Source organism: Odocoileus virginianus, chromosome 32, assembly GCF_023699985.2.
Source record: "Odocoileus virginianus isolate 20LAN1187 ecotype Illinois chromosome 32, Ovbor_1.2, whole genome shotgun sequence".
Classification (NCBI taxonomy): Eukaryota; Metazoa; Chordata; class Mammalia; order Artiodactyla; family Cervidae; genus Odocoileus; species Odocoileus virginianus.
This window is the reverse complement of record NC_069705.1, coordinates 8,408,299-8,429,526: the sequence shown is the minus strand read 5'-3', so window position 1 is coordinate 8,429,526 and position 21,228 is coordinate 8,408,299. Positions and strand designations below refer to the sequence as shown.

General features: G+C 42.6%; 1 protein-coding gene across 3 annotated transcripts in view; it reads right to left on the bottom strand.

Annotated features, from left to right (window-relative positions):
• Positions 1-21,228, bottom strand: part of ZNF385D (zinc finger protein 385D) — a 931,599-nt gene that overhangs the window by 676,527 nt on the left and 233,844 nt on the right. The gene's annotated exons all lie outside the window — the stretch shown is intronic.

Here is a 21,228-nt window from a genome sequence, read left to right as displayed (position 1 = left end):
AGTGTGATGTCACATAACCTTGTATTGAATTCACATACTCCAGTCTCAGTGCAATTCATATGGCCTGTTATAAATGGGCCACCCCAAAAGCTTTTAATGCTATGGTTTCTGAGGAGCATTAGCTTGATGTTAATAGAAACTTAGAGAAAATGAGATTTTTGTTGAATCCTATTGCTCATAAGTAATTAGGTTTCATTTGGACGACAATTTGTAGAAACATCAATAATCTACTGTCTTTTTTGATTGGTGCTTTTGGACTGGTGTTAGAGAAAACTTGAGAGCCCCTTGAAGTGCATGGAGATCCAACCAGTCCATCCTAAAGGAAGTCACTCCTGAATATTCATTGGAAGGGCTGATGTTGAAACTGAAACTCCAATACTTTGGCCACCTGATATGAAGAGCTGACTCATGATGCTGATGCTGGGAAAGATTGAAGGCGGGAAGAGAAGGGGACGACAGAGGTTGAGATGATTGGATGGCATCTCTGACTCAATGGACACGAGTTTAAGCAAGCTCTGGGAGGTGGTGATGAACAAGGAAGCCTGGCGTGTTGCAGTCCATTGGGTTGCAGAGTCAGAGCCAACCGAGAGACTGAACAACAGCTGTCTTTTTTAGCAGTACTCAAAATACATTTAGGAGTTAACAAGTAAAGTAAATGAATAAAAAGGCTTAATTTATAGCAATGCACAAAACAATAATATATATGAAGAGATCTATCTGGACTTCTGTGAGTGTGTATGTAAGATGCTGGTAAATGAATAAACAGGCTTAATTTATAGCAATACACAAAACAATAAGCTATATGAAGAGACTTCTGTGAGTGTGTATGTAAGATGCTGGTTAAAAAAAAAAAGCAAAGTAGAGAAATGTCCGTTCCCTGAGCAGGTTCCATGTGCCAGTCTATGCGTGAATTGTCCTCAAAGAGGTGAAATAGCATGTCCTCTGTCAGCCTGGTAGTAAGCAGCAGAGACAGGGTTTAAAATCTAATCCAAACGACGAAAAAATAGCACATTACTGCTCCCACATGAAACCATTTTCCTTGAAGTTCTATTTATAATGTGCAAAGACTGGCAACCTCAGAATAGAAACTGACACATTTGATTTTTCCAACTATAGCTTCTATATAAAAAAAAAAAATACAGGATATGTAAGTTTTGCAAAGTTTCAGTGCAAAGTTTCAGTTTGATTACAAACCACAGAAAGGATTCTCTGGCAAATATTACCAAGTCAGCAGTGCTCTTATGCCCATAAATTGTGGCTCCAAAAGAAGATGAAATCAATTATCCAAAAAAAAAATAAATAAAAGCCCACTTCTTGGAACTCTTAGAAAGAACCCATGGACACATTTTAAATCATCTGGTGACTGTAGACTTCTAAATTTTACAAATGAGCAAGCTAAAGCCTAGAGAGGCAAAATGATTTACTCTAAGGAACAGAATGAGTTAGTGGATGAGCTGAACTTCTATGGAAATCAAGTTTCATGGGATTTAGTATCCTATTTTTAATGTAAAATGTCAGTTTTTTCCCCCTAAATAGAATAAAATTTAAAAAGCATTTATATGGGAAGGTGTACTCCTGCTATGAAAGGAAAGCATCATCCACCATAAGTTCTCCTTTAGAACTCAAAATACCCCAGGACGGTATTAAGATGACCAGGTCTGTGTTCTTGCCCATGCGGCACCTTTACATGCTGAGGGCTGCCAGCACTTCGTGTTGTTTGGTATCTCAGTCATGTCTGACTCTTTGTGACCCCATGGACTGTAGCCCACCAGGCTCCTCTATCCATGGGGTTTCCCAGCAAGAATACTGGAGTGGGTTGCCTTTCCTGCTCCAGGGAATCTTCCCAATGGAGGGATAGAACCCTCATCCCCTGTGTGTCCTGCATTGGCAAGCAGATTCTTGACCACTCTTGACTGAAGCACCTGGTATTTGCCAGATACTACACTAAGTGCTTTACATTTACAATTCCATTTCCTTCTTCTAGTCACTATACGTCGTCTAGTTATTTTTATTCCTATTGGAAAGGTGCAGAAACCAAAACAGAATGAAGTCGTGTCCAAGTCCGCTCAGATAGTAAGAGTTAGATCCAGATCATGGCAGTTTGAGTCAAGAGTTTTCTATTTAATGGTGATGCTTAGCCAACTCTTCATCTCCTACATTACTGAGCTTCAATGCGTTTACTCAAAATGTATTTTAAAACCACAGGAGGACGGCTCTTGAACACTGAGAACCTCCCAGGAAAGTAGGTGACTTCTTGGGTATCACTGGTCATAGAGGTGCAGGCAGAGATGAGAAAATATACACTGACGAACGGAAAACTGAGATAAAAGGAAAACGATATTGACTCATCTTTAAACTAAGAGGGCGTTCTGACTGCTCTCCAATCCCCCGCTAGTTCTAAGTTTCAAAAACAAACAAAAATATAAAAACCAATCACATGCTTTTCTACATTTGCTCACAGCACTTGGTACATAGCAATATTTCTGGGGTCATTGTGACAGGACTGATGAATCGCACTGGGGCCATTTTTCAAAATATATGTCTGTCTGTCCCGATAAACTCTGAGATTTCTGAGGACAAGGGCCCCATCTAAGTTATCGTTAGCTCACCAGTGTCTACCCTTTTGCCTGGCACAGGACAGGAAGTGTTCAATAAATATTTAGGGAAAAGTAGGAATTAAATCATCTGGTTCAGTTCAGTTCAGTCACTCAGTCGTGTCTGACTCTTTGCGACCCCATGAACCACAGCACGCCAGGCCTCCCTGTCCATCACCAACTCCCGGAGTTTACTCAAACCCATGTCCTTTGAGTTGGTGATGCCATCCAATCATCTCATCCTCTGTCGTCCCCTTCTCCTCCTGTCCTCAATCTTTCCCAGCATCAGGGTATCTTCAGATGAGTCAGCTCTTTGCATCAGGTGGCCAAAGTACCGGAGTTTCAGCTTCAACATCAGTCCTTTCAGTGAAGACCCAAGACTCATCTCCTTTAGGATGGACTGGTTGGATATCCTTGCAGTCCAAGGGACTCTCAAGAGTCTTCTGCAACACCACAGTTCAAAAGCATCAATTTTCCGGCGCTCAGCTTTCTTCACAGTCCAACTCTCACATCCATACATGACCACGGGAAAAACCATAGCCTTGACTAGATGGACCTTTGTTGGCAATGTCTCTGCTTTTTAATATGCTGTCTAGGTTGGTCATAACTTTCCTTCCAAGGAGTAAGCATTATTTAATTTCATGGCTGCAATCACCATCTGCGTATGGTTACATCATATGGTTACAAAATACATATTTGTCCCACATACCCCTCAAGACTGCCAGACTGCCCTGGGCTGCCCTAGAGGAGATGTTGACGACTCGGAGATTTTGATTGCTTGTGTTTTTAGTTCACTTCTTTGTTTCCCAAATTGAGTCTGAGGACGTGTTCTCAGGGTACGGAGACATGCTCTTCAACAATTTACTTCTTCATTTTGATGATCTGGGAAACCAGCACAGCATTTCGGATCATCTGAGTGACCCAGAAAATTAAAACAGATGCCGTTCTGCAACTGCAGCGCCCACATTTGGGTCGGTGCCTGTGGTCATGCAGGTCCTATGTAAGATCAAGCAACACCATTGATGAGATAGAATCTCACAGCAGTCCAGCCAGGAGCCAAGGACAGGACTGAGTCCTCATGCGCCTCGTGTCAGAACAGCAAGCTGTGACTTAGAGCGGTTGTGAGGGGTAATTTCACACTGGAAGGGGTAATCTCATTTTGAGAAACCACTAACACCCATCCTATTAAAGGAGCATGATTAACCTGAATTGTATGGCTTTCAAATTTTATTTGAATTTAACAGTAAATCCATTTTTACTTTAATTATATAAAATCTAGCAGCATTAGGAAAGTTTTCATTTATAATTATATATTAAGATATATATATAATACATAATATATGTATAAATAAAAATATGTAAAAATATAAGAATATGTGAAATATAAAAATCACACTATAAAAATAATCTGCCTACCTTCCAGAGGGGTGGAAGCCTGTGAGAGTCTTTCTTTTTCTCGTCTGAAAGGTATCCATAAATTTTTCAATTTGGAAACCAATTGGTCCAGCTCTTGTGGAAAATGCATTTCTGCCAAGGCCATTGTCATCACTACCATGACGGATTCTGGTGACTGGACGGCAGAAACGGTCCCTCTCCCTACACACGGCATGTTCGGTAGTGGTTATCACTTTCAGCTTTCACGTGCACTGAAATTCACCGAGTGTGCCTCCTGCCATCCAAGACCGCTTGAGAAAAGGAGATGTTTTATGACTTGTTCACTATAATCTACTTTGTTGATTCTTGTCATTGCCCTGCTTTAGGGGAAGAATAATGCTGTTCTTCTGCAGGTAGTATTATGATGCTCAGACTCATTTTTTTTTAACGCAGCGATTTCTTCTATTTCCCTGACTGTAAATGTTTCAGTCGGTACTTTACAACCCCCCGAGTTTGGCAGGCAGTTCCTGTTGGGATGTGCATTTCTTAGTGGTGTTTCCCTTGCTTCATTTTTTAGAATTATGAATTTCTAGGGCACGCTATATAAAATCTACAACATGAAACAGCAGCATAAAAATGATCCCAAAGTTGTTAGTCTCTTTCTACCCACACTAGAAAGAAAAATGGTTCCAATCAAAAGCACTAGAAAATAAAGAATTGTTACGGGAGATAAACTGTACCCTCTAGCAAGTATGAATCATATTCTCTGCCACAAGGCACACTGCCTGGAAGTATAAAGTCTGAAATCAAAAGCAGAGGTTCTATGAACGTGAGTGCATTAACTAAAAGGTTTTCTCCAGGGGACCCAGTGAGGGCTGCGTTACCTGAAGAGAGTTCTGAAGGATGGCCCATGTTCTACTAATGTCTGATGATACTTGCCATGACACCTGTATACCAACCTAGTACTATCAGAGAATCAAAGGGATACAGAAAATTACAGTTGCTGACCTGTTTAACACTGAACTCTGCACAGTAAAAAGAAATGAAACCCTCTTAATAAAAAGAGATTTGCTAACTAGGGTAAGTATTCAGTTTTACTATCTACTCTTAGGTAATGCTCATTCATTTGCATCTGGCAGGGCTAGGGGAAGGTGGACAGAAGAAATTAGGATCTTCTGTACATCAGAATCATGGAACAGCATCATTAGAATGACACTTTTTCTGTTTGAATACAAGGACCAAACAGCGCACTTTAGCATATATAAGACGATGAAACGCAGTGATTACTATGTATTGCTTCTTTTGTTTCCTCAGAGACTAGTAGTTATTTCAGTCCTAAACATGAGAACTAATCTAACAACATGAATCTGTTGCTATTATGTTGCTTTAAGTAATCATCAATAATGTTTGTGTTACTGTACATAATCAAATTTGTTGGTCAGTTGCTCACTCGTGTCCAACTCTCTGAGACCCCATAGACTACAGTCCACCAGGCTTCCCTGTCCATCACCAACTCCTAGAGTTTACTCAAACTCATGTCCATCGAGTCGGTGATGCCATCCAACCATCTCATCTTCTGTATCCCCTTCTCCTCCTGCCTTCAATCTTTCCCAGTATCAGGGCCTTTTCTAATGAGTCGGCTCTTTGCATCAGGTGGCCAACGTATTGGAGCTTCAGCACCAACATCAGTCCTTCCAATGAATATTCAGCATTGATTTCTTTTAGGATTGACTGGTTTGATATCCTTGCAGTCTAATAATCAAATAAGTTTTAGCAAATGAAGTAGTGTCTCTATCATATGCTTAGTCATTCTTTATAGGATAAACTACCCCTGAATTTCTATGAAAATTAAAGATCCTCATACTTTGTTCCAAGAAATCCTAATTTAATAGGACTGGAATAAGATCCAGATCTTTGCAGCTACAAAATACTCCATGAGCTAGTCTGCCTTGAAAACCACTGGTAAAAGCATTGGCTTAGTAGAGAAATAATCATCAAAAAGAACCAAATTTTCCAAATAACAAACCCAGCACTCAACACATTATGTCTTGCACACAACACTCATGTGAGGCAGGGGCAGTCACTGTTACCACTTGACAGGTGAGGAAACTGAGATGTGGTGCAGGCTGCAGCTGCAGGGAATAACCGCCAGCACGCCCCAGGCCCAGCCCAGCCCATCAGAGAGGACATGGGTGGGCAGCGTGTGAGGACCTCCTGCCTTATTTGCGAGTGTGCTCAGTCACTCAGTCACATCCAACTCTCTGTGACCCCATGGACTGCAGCCCACCAGGCTCCTCTGTCCACGGAATTCTCCAGGCAAGAAGACTGGGGTGGGTTGCCATTTCCTTCTTCAGGGGATCTTCTCCACCCAGGGGTTGAACTCACAGCTCCTGCCACGTCTCCTGCATTGTAGCTGAATCTTTACCACTGCCCCATGGGAAGCATATTATTTATTACACCCTAATGACAGGGTATTATTAGAGTTTTCCTGGTGGCTCAGACAGTTAAGAATCTGCTTGTGATGTGGGAGACCTGGGTTCAATCCCTGCCTAGTTGGAAAGGCCCCTGGGAGAAGGGAATGGCTGCCCACTCCAGTATTCTTGTCTGGAGAATTCCATGGACAGAGGAGCCGGGTGGGCTGCCATCCATGGGGCCGCACAGAGGCAGACACGACTTTGTGACTAACAACAACAAAGCAACAACGAGGGTTAGTGGGGTTCAGTGGGTTCTATTTATTACCCTTGCATCAGATGGGCTCCAGCTACAGAACGAAGTCTCTCTTTTTGTGTAAGTCATAAGAAGAATGACTTCTGAATTTTATTGCCTGGGAAATTAAAATAATTAACGGATAGCCATAAGAAATCTTTTCAGGAATTAATAATTTTAGACTGATCACTTTCCTCTCACCATCAGGAACCAGGAGAAATAATGCAGAAAAACACTATATAGCACAAAATTTTACAGAACACGAACAGAATGTCAGTGGTGACCAAGGACTTTACTACAATAAAGAAATACCCATTTATTTCCTGCTGATAAACAAAATTATATTTTTCAAATATTATCAGTTTACATAAATCATCTATGAATATATTTTACTCCATTAATACATTATGCTTTCAGATTTAGCTTTATTTTTACTCTTTATAACAAGGGTTGGACAGTACCTAGACGCAGTTCGGAACAATGAACCTAAGTGGTATTTTGAGAAGGCTGTGCAGAGAGAATCAAGAGATATGAATCCCATTGTCAAAAAAGGGCAACAGCTTTGATGCAATATCAAGAAATCTAGGCTCCACTCTGGGCTAAGGCTTTGTTTTACTCAGGGGCTGGACTGTCACTTTTCCCTAGGGAAAACATATAGAAGCAATTTTCTACCAAGTTCAAGTCCTTCTGAGTGCATCCAGAGATGAATCACTGATGGCGTGATCCAACACCCACGGCAGTGAAAGAGAAGATGCCGAGGACGCGCGGAATTACATTCTCTTCTCCAACGAACCCACTGTGCGGCCTCGGCCAGCCCCATTGATTTCTGTCTTGTGCAAGAATGCGGGAGCATTAGGCCCAGAGGGACAAGTCACTTTCCCATCAGTGCCGGTAACCCTGGGCTGGAGGAAGCCACCTGGTGCTCTGAACTTGGACAGACGGCGAGCCTCCGTCTTCGCTCGGTAAGGAAGCGTGGGGTGGGGCAGGGGCTTGGCATTCCCAGTGCTGCCTATTTGCTGCTGCCCAATTGGTTTAATCCTGCATGACGGCCATTTCTAAACCTCTCCGTCTACAATTCAGCATGAGATCACATAGGAAAGCAGCCAATCTTCTGACAGGCTTTAGGAAAGGCCCTAGTACTTTAGAATAGCAGTCCCCAGCTTTTTTGGCACCAGGGACCAGTTTCATGGAAAACAGCTTTTCCACGGACCAAGGGGACGCGAGCAACGGGGAGCAGCCGTAAGTCAGAGGACGCCTTGCTCGCTGGCCTGTGACTCACCTCCTGCTGCGTGACTGCGCCCTGGGTTGGGGACCCCTGATTTCACGTATCACTTTCACTTGCATTCCTTTATATGCAGCTGGTCAAATTTCTCTGGTTGTTGATGTCTTGGGATAAGGTGAGGAAGGCAGCTATTCAGACTGAAATACAGAAAGTCCCCTACCCTACAAAAGAGTTCCATTCTGACAGCATGTTCCCAAGTCTAATTTGTTCATACATTCCACAAACTTAGCCTAGGTGCCCAACTAACACAGCTGCCTTTATAGCACCATAATGGTTTTATAATACTTTCCAAAATACAAGGCAAACCATGTATAAAAGCAAACAAATACAATAAAAAAGAAAAGATTTCTCATCTTCCAATACAGTACCTTGAAAACTACGGTAGCAGCTACATCACTGTGGCTTCTACACTTGCTTCTGGACATCCTGGGCTTGAAATAAAGACACTGCTGTGCTATACGCAGTGGCATACAGTAAAGGACACAGCCAGCTCATAGAGGATGCACGCACGTGGCAATGTACACCAGACGTGTGAACAAACTTCGGTGACTGGGCACGTGAGCACATTTTCACGTCTTTGAAAGTTCGCAACTTGGAGTCTCTTAGGTAGGGGACTTACTGTATTAACACCTTGGTTCAAATTAATTGATTAACTTGTGATGATAGAAGACCTTGGAAAAAATGAAGTCTATGATAAATGTGTATATGAGTAAAAAAGAAAAGAAAAGGTCTAATGTGTGGGACATTACTGTCAGTAAGGGTAGAGAGGCTGACACAGACAGTGAGCAACCCAAGAACCAGGGGGTCAGAAGTCTGGTCTTACTGCCAGATACGAGGCGTGTGTCTCCAGGTCGGGGACGCGGGTGACGGGAGGCTGACCGCATGATGCCAGAAACAAACAGAAGGGTGCCTGTTGCTACAGGGTCACCCGGAGTCTGCTCTGCTGACGCAAGGTAAAAAAGCGGGTTGTTAATCAAGAATGAGTATATCCACAGAGATCATATGTACCATCCAGGATTAAAGTACATAGTTCTACTCGACTAATCTAGGTCAAAAGAATTAAATGGAAATACTAGAGTCCACGCCTCATATCAAGAGTGACCAATCCCTGGCAAGGCTTTGGTTAAACTGTTCATGCGCCCTTCACAGGCTCCGACTGAGGAGTGATAAATATAATGATATCAATGTTATAATTGTTAACAGTATTGATGCATATTTAATAAGGGGAATGAGAAAACAGGAATTGCATTCTTTACAAGCACTTAAAATTAAATTTGTTAGCAACTGAGTGAAAGGAAAGTGTGCAAATTTCAAATCACTGCTAAAGGCCACGTGAGAATGACTGCTGCATATTTGTTTATCTCTAGAAAACATTATCCATAGATAAAAATTTATATATGCTAAATATTTATATTTATAGAAATATAAATATTTATGAATTCAAATGAGCATTTGCAAATATTAAATGTAAGTAGTTGTATGTGGTACACAGGCCAAATATGTATGCATGTGCATGTATGTGAATATACAATTTCAGAGTTCATATAAACATGGAGTTGTAATAAATTATATTCTTTGTATATTTGAAAGAGCAAATATAACTAATCTGTTTTGTGAACTTGGTCTCATTGGTAGCTGCTTTCAGGAGGCATAAACGGAGAAGGATTTGTTCTCTTAGCAGGAATGAACACTCCGGATTGACTATTGATGTCTGCCATCAATAATGGACATATCAATAGCAGGAAGAGCAGCGCCGTGTAAATACTTCATGTGTTTGATATTCCTATTCTGTGCACTGTGCTAAAGGATAACCATGACTGAAAAAACATTTTCAATTTTTCAAATTATATTTTAATGCTTCTTGGATCCAGGATGAGTGAAAAATGGTTAGTTGAGAAAGTGTGAAAACTATGAAGGAATACTTCATTCTGTATGACAGCCTCTAGTTTCATCCGCATCCACATCACCACCAGTAACACTGACATGTATACCCTGCATGTGTAAACAGACAGCTCGAGGAAGCTGCTGTTTGGCGCGAGGAGCCCAGCTCGGTGCTCTGTGATGGCCTGGAGGGGCGGGGCCTGGAGGGTGGGGCCTGGAGGGGCAGGGCGTGGAGGGGAGGGGCCGCCTTGAGGGGAGGGCCTGGAGGGGCGGGGCCTGGAGGGGGGGGCCTGGAGGGGAGGGCGTGGAGGGGAGGGGCCTGGAGGGGGGGGCCTGGAGGGGAGGGGCATGGAGGGGAGGGCCTGGAGGGGAGGGGCCTGGAGGGCTGGGGGGGCCCCACGAGGGAGGGGACACACGCACACACGTGGCTGATTCACTCTGCTGTACATCAGAAACAAATGCAACATTGTAAAGCAGTTATACTCCAATAAAATGGGGAAAAAAACATAAGGGAACTAAAGAACTATCTAAAGAAATAACTTCAATAATAACTCTCAGAATAATTACAGTGGCTCAGACAGTAAAGCGTCTGCCTGCAGTGCGGAAGACCCGGGTTCAAACCCTGGGTCGGGAAGATCTTCTGGAGAAGGAAATGGCAACGCACTCCAGTATTCTTGCCTGGAAAGTTACATGGACTGAGGAGCCTGGTAGGCTACAGTCCATGTGGTTGCAAAGAGACAGACATAACTGAACGACTTCAGTTTCACTATTGTTAATATAAAATCATAAAAGTTACAAAATTTCTGGAATCAAGTTTCAAGGCTATATTATAGTTATGACATAGTATTGGAGAGGTTAAGAAAGTTTCTGCAAAAAACATTTTGTGATAAGCTCATCTGGAAATACAGATAGTATTGTTGTAACACTGAAAAGTAACTCGCACTTTCCATGTGTTGTTCTTGAAGTTCCAGTCCATTCAGCAGCTAGGGTGAGCAAGAATTTAACACTGAAAGGTTATTTTAATGCATAACAAGGCATGTATGGTTTACTTTACACTAAAACGTTATGTTTCAATTTTACTCACAGTGAGCATATAACAACTGGAGTTTTTCCACATATAAAATTATTGTATAGGGTTTTCTGAAAGCATTAACTTGATAATGGTAGTACTTTCCAAGATTCATAGATTACAGAGCATATGACTTATAGAGTAAGTCTGCAATATAATAATACTGCAATTTTACATTAGAGAAAACTTTCAGAAATGATGCCATTCAAGTTCAAAAATAAAACACAGTATGTATGGAAATAACAGTGACACTTTCTTTTGTTCATCAATACCTGCTCACCACAGCAATTACATTGCAGGTGTTCTGCTTAAAGCTGAACATGACATCTTGACAGATTGATACTTTGCGCTGAATTCAACTCAAAGTTTGGTATCAGTTCTCAATAGACATCCATGCAAAATAGCAACATTGACCTGTCTACATATGAAGGACAATGCTTGTTTGACTTCAGTTACTATGACAACGAATAACTTACCTAGCTATCAAGTTATCTTATGTTGATATCATTTGAAGCAAACAGATAACTTTGAGGAAAGAGAAATAAAATGTTTAGATTGGTACCTTAGATAATTGGCTATTACCTAGCTAAATTTTTCTTTAAGATAAGAATACTTGATAACCAAGAGAAAGGCAGACGCTATACACATCTAGCCACCCGCCCAGGCATCCGCTCACCCATCTCCAAGCACCAACCCATCCAGCCATCACTCACCAGGTGCATACGGTGATCCTGGCATACACAACCTGTTACTTTGTGTTTCCCCAAAAACAGATTCTGAAAGAGAGACTTGCGTGCCAGTAATTTACTTGACGTACGGGAACTCCAGGAGGCTGGGGAAGAGAAGAGGTAAAGACAGGAAGCCCCCGGAAGATGGATGCGTGAGTGGATCACCCGTGTGAGGACCCCGGGCTCGGTCCCCCGGGGGCCCAGCAGTCAGTGTGCAGAACGTATCCGAGGGCTCCCAGCTCTGGGCTGAGAAACTGGGCTATTTTCCTACCAACTCCCATCAGTTACCCTGGGGTGTTAACTCGCTGGCACCTCTAGACTGCTTGGGGTGTATTCTCCCACAGCCAGGGGAATCCATCAGACAAGCCACTGACAGGAAGTCACTGGTGGAAGTTGAGAGCCTAATGGGTCTGTTCAGGGCATCAGTGATATTTGTAACATCTAGGGGAGAATGCTAAACACTGCAGAGATGAAAGGGAAGCACAGACTCCACCCTCATGGAGTTTCTAGAAAAACGGGTAGGAAAATATGAACATGAAGAAATGTTTCTGCACAAAGCAAAAGCAGAGCCTAGGTGTCCTCGGATGTCCTGAAACATCCTCTCTGACACCTGAGCCGTGATATTTTGTATCAGATGGTGGCTGCCTCTCATCTTTCACTCTGCTATGAATGGAGGAAGAATAACCATCTCCAACATATTCCAAAGGACGAGATGCCGCCGCGCCACGGCAGCCACATTAACAAGGACAGAGAGAATGAGGGGTTGGTGGCCAACTTCCAAGAAAGCTAAGGAGACTCAGCCTGTTCTGGAAACATCAGCTCCCACTGAACCACAGTGAGAACTGGGAGAGCTTAATTAGCTTTGCTGCAAGCCTGTAGTGTAATCTGGTTGTAGGTTTCCTAATTTAAGGAAAAATGGGTGCACTGCAGCGTCAGCCATATCACCTCTGAAGCACTTGACTGATTTGTGTAATTATAAGGAAAAACCACCAGGGGTAGGCTTACACCCTCCGAAGGCAAAAGTCTTTGCCTTTTCAAAATAAAATGATCTTCGCAACATATGATCTTTTTTTCCCCACTGTTGATATTTTATTTTATTGGTGCTATTTCTATATGTTTAAAATGTAATTAAAATTCTATAGACTACACATACTTTTATATACTGGTTTGGACAAGAAAACTTAACATTTATTTTTTTCTAATTATAAAACTCAGATGTTTGACAACATACAATCTTCATGACACTGAAAAGCAACTTGATGTCCGTGTCTAAAGCTTTCCAATGTTGTAGTCCTGACTGCTTCCAGGCTAACACCAGCCAGTTAAAAAGAGTTTCTTTGGAGTAAACTTTCATCTCAGAAGCAGGATTAATTTCTGTATTTTCCTGTGTCCATATAGAGGATGGAGATTGAGAATTTAGCATCTACACTTAAATATGATTTCAACCACATCAGGATAGAATGATGATCCTTGTGAACTACTGAGTTTGTATCATAAATAGATATTCAGAGTGAGAGAGCTGGGAGAACCACTCTCTCAAATTACAAACTTTCCATTGCGTTTTCTCCTATATGAGTTATATACACATAGGCTTCTTTCATGTATACGTTTGGTGTTCAATGTCAAATAATACTTTAATTGAGGTCAAAGTTAGTAGAACCCATAGAGTGAAATATTCAATGATTAGCATTGATACATGCCACATTCCTTTCAATAAATTATAGTTTGCTCCTCAGTCAGTCAGTCAGTTCAGTTGCTTAGTCGTTTCTGACTCTTTGAGACCGCAGGGACAGCAGTACACTCGGCTTCCCTGTCCATCACCATCTCCTGGAGTTTACTCAAACTCATGTCCATTGAGTCGGTGATACCATCCAGCCATCTCATCCCCTGCCGTCCCCTTCTCCTCCTGTCTTCAATCTTTCCCAGCATCAGGCTCTTTTCCAATGAGTCGGTTCTTCGCATCAGGGGCAAAGTATTAGAGCTTCAGCTTCAGCATCAGTCCTTCCAATGAATATTTGGAGTGATCTCCTTTAGGATGGACTGGTTGCATCTCCTTGCAGTCCAAGGGACTCTCAAGAGTCTTCTCCAACACCACAGTGCGAAAGCATCCATTCTTCGGTGCTCAGCCTTCTTCGGTCCAGCCCTCACATCCATGCACGACCCCTGGAAAACCACAGCTTGGACTCGATGGACCTCAAGGACCACTTTCTCCTCAAGAACCACTCAAATCCAAGTTGTGCGTTTGTCTGCACGGATGATTGCATTTCAAAACTAGTCTAAGAAGAAATTTAAGGCCTCTTGCAAAAAAATATTCATAATAAAAAATAATAAAAGTGGATTAAGAAAACAGAAAATAGGGGGAAATGTATAGAGAGGAATAGATATAAAAAAAAGTAGGAGTACAAAATCAAATTTGCTAGAAACAAGGGAGTTTTTTGAACGTAAGCTTTCTAACAACTAATGCAAAGTCAAAACCACGACAGCAAGCGGATTCAAAGTGATCATTAGAATAGCCAATTAATTGCCGACATAACGTAAGGCGTGATAGCGCTAAAATTAGAAACACATTCCTTCCGTGGGGCCATATAGTGACTGTTGTCTTCAAAACAAAGCTATTTCTAATAACCTTTTTACATAAACTATATGAAACACTACAACTAATAAATATAAGCATTTACTGACTTGTTCCTAAGTGCTGCTCACATTGCTAGGCCATTTACCCATCATACCCATCCCTATATAATAGACAAAATTATTGTTCTTTTTAAACAGTTCAGGAAAATGTCTCAGGAAAGTGACATAAATTGCCCCAAATCACTTCTCCGTGACTCAGTCCTGTCTGACTCCATGGGATTCTCCAGGCAAGAACACTGGAGTGGCTTGCCATGCCCTCCTCCAGGGGATCTTCCCAACCCAGGGATGGAACCCAGGTCTCGCGCATTGCCGACAGATTCCTCACCATCTGAGCCACCAGGGAAGCCTTCTCCATCTCTGGCATGGACAAATTTCAAGTTGATGACTCCAAACCCAGGCTCTCCGATGCTAGACTTTAGGAGCTCCCACTGGGTAGGTCCAATGCCATGATATCTAAGCAGTTATGAACAGAAAATCCTACCATACGGTGCTGACAATGGCTTACTTTATTAGAAGCAGAAACATGCTTCTGACACTGTGAGGTCTGTGCTCTCCCGGAGATTAAACCGAAACCCTGTTACCATTCATAAGCCATCCTTTGAGTCATGCGGCTTCACAATGGTCCCGCCCAGATAAGCAGCTTGCAGACTGGGTTTCTTGTGACAGAGTTAACTTGATATGTGGGAATGTTAGCTACGAGCCAACTTAAATGTGGGGGATGGTTACACAAATGATGATTCTGAAATTAAGAAAATGCTCATCTTGCTGGCTTCAGGAGGAAGGCAGCAGGCACAGGCTTCTCACGCATCCAAAATTAGTGTCAAACAACAAAGCAACAGGACAAATAGAAAAGCTATCTGAATTTGCACTAATTTATCCAGCTGGATTTCTTTTTTTTTACAAACACTTGATCCTTTCTCAATTAAAAAAAGACCCAAATTGAATATTTTAGATATTTATTTACATATAAGTTTAATGACCATAAACCTCTAACTTGATCAAAATAGTAATAAAAACATTGAGCATTATTAATGAATAAAATTTACCTGAAATGATGTCTACTACTGCCAATAAAAGAATACACTAAAAAAGCTTCACTGTCCCATACCACAGCATTTAGCTGACAAAGGTGGCAACTGCTTTAATACAATCTAAATAGTAACTCGAAGGCTGGGACTTTTATGAGAAGAATTTCATGCGGCACAGGTTTTAACATCAGAACCAGGTCCACTACTGCCCTCTCATGGATATTACATAAATAGCATGAAGAATAAATACATCACCTTAAAAAGGTCAGCAAAATGAATTTTGCTTAAAGGAAGCCTGTGATGGACAGGGAGGCCTGGCATGCTGCAGTCCATGGGGTCGCAAAGAGTCGGACACGACTGAGCGACTGAACTGAACTGAGAAAGAATTTTCTCTAAATAAAGGCTGTGACAAGTAACAATACCACCATGAAATTAAAAGCAATGTTGTTTTCTTCATTAAGAAAGTTAAATTTATAGTAAATGTCACCAGATATTTAGACACACACTTTCAATCATGTAGAGCAAAATAAATGTGGTACACTTTACTTATGGTATTATGAACCATGGTCTTATAAACTATAATGCTGTTCTTTCCCTGAGTTTAGTAATCTCAAATGACTAGCAGAGAGTAAAGAACCTCAGGTAGGTAATCCCTTCAAATAATAGATTGTTTTGCTATAATTGATAAATTCCTTCATGGAGCAAGAGGTAACAAATCTTAGGGGAAGGAAATACAAGAAGAAATACAAACGTGGTGCTTAGAGTAAAGGACTGTGGTTACGAGGGTGGAGGGAGGCAGAGGAAGGTCGCTACGTACAGTTGCACAGGTTGTGGACTGTGCATCTCCAAAGGGTGTCTTATACATAAAACATCTCTAAATGATAGCACACATGTAAATGATGCCATTGGAGCATCTGGTATTTTGAATTAAGAAACGAAGCATTTTTTCCAAGGATGTCATTGGGAGGTTAAAACATTCGTCAGTACTGGAGTAGAAGTGCAGCCTCTAACTGTTAGGGCAAGCAAAGATCTGACAGGTACAGTATCTCTGAAGCCTAAGATCCTTGACCTGACTTAGCACATCCTCAGCTAATAGTAGCAGTTCCAGGTTTAGAATTTCACAGGTCTAAGAACATGCTGTAAGCACTATCTTAACACAGTTTCTTGGTTCATTCCAAATGTAGAAATATGAGCACTCCACGTGCACTGTCCACTGCAGTTTTTTGGATGAAAGTGTTTGGACAGTTAAAATCTTACAACGTCATCAAGCAAATGGAAACTCCTTTTAGTTGTTCGTCGTGTACAGGAAACTGTCTCCTGTTATTTGTATTACTTCTTCACAGGTAATCTAATTAAAAAAAAAAGAACATTAATTCTGTTATATAAGAGAAGAATCGAGTGCAGATGAACTGTTCTAGAGGCACTTCAGAGCCCACCAGTGAGCTGCCGACGTGGGCTGCCAAGAAGCCACCTGTCAGACGAAGGCTGCCACAGGCTCTGCCTTCAGAAAGGATTTGCTTGGAACGTAACATAAGATAAATACCTAGTCAGCTACTCAACATGGATTACGGATGCAAGTCAACATCTTCATTGCTGTAAAACTGTCAGGGAAAATACCAAACAAACACAAAATGAAGGCACTGGCCTTTCACCAGTTTGAATAAATCTGCATTAAAAATCATACTTCCTGGCACCCGAACTGGAACTCATCCTAGAGTAGCTGACCTCCATTTTCATCTGAAAATATATTTTTTAATATTTTAAAATGTTCATTTATTTACTTATTTACGGCTGTGCTGGGTCTCCTTGCGGTGCGGGCTGTCTCCAGTCGTGGTGAGCGGCAGGGCTACTCTCGACGCTGCTTGCAGGCTTCTCTCTGCGGCGGCTTCCCTTGGAGCGGAGTGCAGGCTCTAGAGCAGACGGGCTCCGTAGCCGTGGGTCCCAGGCTCTAAGGCGCAGGCTCCAGAGCTGTGGCGCTCGGGCTTGGTTGCTACGCGGCACGTGAGATCTTCCCAGACCAGGGATCGAACCCGTGTCTCCTGAATTGGCAGGCAGATTCTTACCCACTGAGTCACCAGGGGAGCCGGGAAATATGTCTCATTTAGAAATTATTCAGGGGCGTGGAGTATGCTTGTGAATGTACACACACAAATATTTTGTGTTAATCACATTTTACTGATCGCTTCTCTCTCTTGTTTTAAAATGAGTTCTGCTCCCACAGCAGGCTCCCTATCTTCTATGTATTCAGAGTCATTTCTCACCTTTGAGCCCCTGGGAGTCCTTCAACAGCTTCCGGTCGTTCACTCTGCTTCCAGAGGCCTCTTAGAAGGCCTTCAGCCGCCGAGCAGGTCTGGGTGCCGGTGCCTCTTGTCGCAGTGGATTCGACAGCAGGCCGCTTGTCCGCAGTCCAGTGGGCTTGCTGTCACAGGATTGGCTGGGCTCTCTCTGCTGAATTGGTTTGGGGTGTCTTTGATGGGCCTTAGATTCGACAGTAGGCCGCTTGTCCTCAGTCCAGTGGGCTTGCTGTCACAGGATTGGCTGGGCTCTCTCTGCTGAATTGGTTTGGGGTGTCTTTGATGGGCCTTAGATTCGACAGTAGGCCACTTATCATCAGTCCAGTGGGTTTGCTGTCACAGGATTGGCTGGGCTCTCTCTGCTGAATTGGTTTAGGGTGTCTTTGATGGGCCTCTATTAGTATTTATTCCGCATCTATTGTACACAGAGTCCTGTGGCAAGTTTCAAAAGAGACTTCAGACCCCCGGGACAAGGTATGACATCTTAGGCGCCCGGGCGCCGTAACTAGTGATCGCAGACGGCTTGACTTCAGCAGCATTTCTCCAGGTCTGGAGGCCGGAAGTCCAAGACAAGCCGCCGGAGGGCTGGCTCCCCCGGGCAGTCCCCCTTGGCAGGCGGCTGCGTCGTCACCGTGCCCTCAAATGGCCTTCGTGTGCCGTGTCTCTGCTGCCTCTTCCTTCTCTTGTGAAGGCATCAGTCCTGCTGGATGAGGGCCCTGCCTGCAATGACCTCATTTAACCTTAACCACCTCTTTACCGGCCAAGTCTCCACACACAGTCACACTGGCGGGTAGGGTGTCAGCAGCTGGATTCGGTGGGGGTACACCCAGCTCCTAGCCTATAGCACAGCTCACAGATGGTCTATTTCTGAATGCAGGCCAGCATAGCTTGAATTCTATTTCCACCTCTTTCCAGAGGTGTGATACTGCATATATCATTCAAAGGAAAGCTAAACTGTCAACTTCTTCATCTACATTTTGTGAATATTAATATAATCCAGTTCACAGCACTAATATTTATCTCATATAATACTCATAATTAATTCCTTAGAAAAAGAAGTTTTAAAATGCTTTCTTATTCACTTTTTATATTCCCAGGACATTATATAGGACTTGAAACAAACAGGCTCTTGAAAAATATGTACTACAAAATGAGTGCCATATTAGCAGCAGTGACTCTAAAGGTAGAAGGGAGCTTTGACACCATCTATTTTTACACCCACACGGCAAAACTCATCACCAACTTTGTGCTTTCCTTCTGGTGGGGCCATGTTCCACCTGTGGAAGGCCACTGAAAATAGAGCATAGAGATGCAGAGATGCTTTATATCAAAATTGTTTTTATTTAAAGTGACCTTTTTTGTATATCACAGGGAACTATATAAAATAAATAAAATATTGGATGAACCTAGAGACTGTCATATTGAGTGACATAAGTCATGATAGAGAGGGACAAATACCATACACTATCACGTATATGTGGAATCTAAAAAAATGATACAAATGAACTTATTTGCAAAACAGAAGTAGAGTCACAGACGTAGAAAGCAAATTTATGATGACGGAGGGTACGGGGTGTGGGGAGAGAGAGTTTGGGAGATTGGCCCTGGCATATAGACACTACTGCACGTATAATAGAGAACTCACAGGGGCCTGCTGGACGGCGCAGGGAATTCTATGCAGTGCGCTGTAAGGACCTATAAGGGGAAAGAATCTAAAACTAAGAGTGGACAGATGTATATGTATACCCGACTCACTTTGCTGTGTAGCAGACACTAACACACCTTTGTAAATCAACTACACTCCAATAAAAATTAATTAAAAATAAAATAGAGAAACCCTGGTTAAGCCCCCTGGTCATCAGCCACTGGGGCGAATCTGTTTCTTTATAACCACGTGCTTTTGTATTATAGCCTCATCATTAACACAGCCTCGAAGCACAGGAAATTCACTCTGCCTCTTTCAGAGGCTCCTGATCATCCCTGTTTCAGTGATCTGTAAATAACTGACCAGGCAGCACTGAAGCACAAAGGCAAATAGATCAATACTCCCCCACAGCACAGAGAGAAACCCTGCTTCCCTTCACTTCCCAGCACGGAGGACCTCACCCATGAATCAATGCACAGTCTGCAGCCCCCAGATTTAATTCAGCATGCATAATCAGCACCAATTGCTGAAGTCTTTGATTAAACTTTTAAATTGCCTCTTAATACGATGTAAATGGGAAAAAGTATTGATTAACGAATCTTAAAATGGGAACCTGCTCAGATGAGAGAGGAAAAGGCTTTGAGCTGGTGAGCCTGCCTGGTAAGAGGAGGCGTGTGAACCACACGCAGAGGATTTCCAGGGCACAGATGGAGAGCCAGCCACAGACACCGCTGGTCAACCTGTCCACGGACTCAAAGACTTAGAGAAAGTTGTCGAATGGTGTGACCTGCACTTATAAAGAAAGAAGAGATCAATGGCCTGCAAAACATAATCCCTAAAGACTTACCAGGACTTGATTGTTACCCTAGAGAAATATCTTCTTTTTTCTACTATGCTTGATTCTGGATTTTATGGAGCAACTAGTTGTATATCTCATTTCCCAAATAGTATTCTCTCAAATAAAGTTATAACAATTATATCACATGGATTCTCTTCCTGCCTGAAAAATTAATTCATTCTAACCATTCTATAAACATTCTAATTCACTCTAACCATTCTATAAACATTCTTGAGTATTCAGTATATGCCAGAGTCTTTTCTAGGTATTGAAGATACAACAGTAAACTACACGGACAGAATTCCTTGCTTTCATGGAACTTAGGTTCAAGTGGGGAAGATAGAAAACAGATAAAATCCACAAGTACAATAAGCGATTTTTTAATAACAGGTGATATGGAGGGAAGAGGAAAAGAAGGTTTGCGTATGGAGGTGTCACAGCGTGGACACAGAGCCTGAAGAAAGGTCGAGTGAAATGACGTTTCAGTAAAGAGCTAATCTGGGAAGCGTATGAGTCATGCGCTCTTCTAGGTAAGAGTGGTTTAGACAGAGGGGACAGTGAGTGCAAAGGCCCTGGGGTGAAATTCAGCTTAGTTTGTGATCTGAGGCAGAGCAGGCTGGGAGGGGTGCTGCTGTAACTGAAGGGGAAGGAACAGGAGATGCGTAAGACAGAGGGCGTCAGGTTAGATGGATGTTGAAGGTCCCCATATAGACTTCGCTTTTATCCCAAGCCCAGCTAAAAGGCACTGGAGGATTCCGAGCAGAGGAGAACACGATCTGAATTCTGCTTCGATAGCAAGACTCCGTCTGACTGGTTGAGGGTAGACTGCTGCGAATTATGAGAATAGCATAGAATGGCTATGATGGGATGAGACAAGATAGAACAGGAGGATAGGCAAGGATAAAAACTAACAGCAAACTGCCATGAAGCTGAGGGGGCAGGTCTTAAAGGGGACAACAGGGGCTCCTCTGGCCATGCTCCAAGTGAGAGGCTGATTGACTGATGGGGCTGATCACATATTGACACAGGCGTTAAGTAGCAATCCTCCCGACGAGTCTCACATAGCTATATGAGCTTAGGGGAGCAATCCAGGCGAAGAAACACAAGTTGGGAGTTACCAATGTTTAGAGAAAACTTGAAGTCAGGACACTGGAT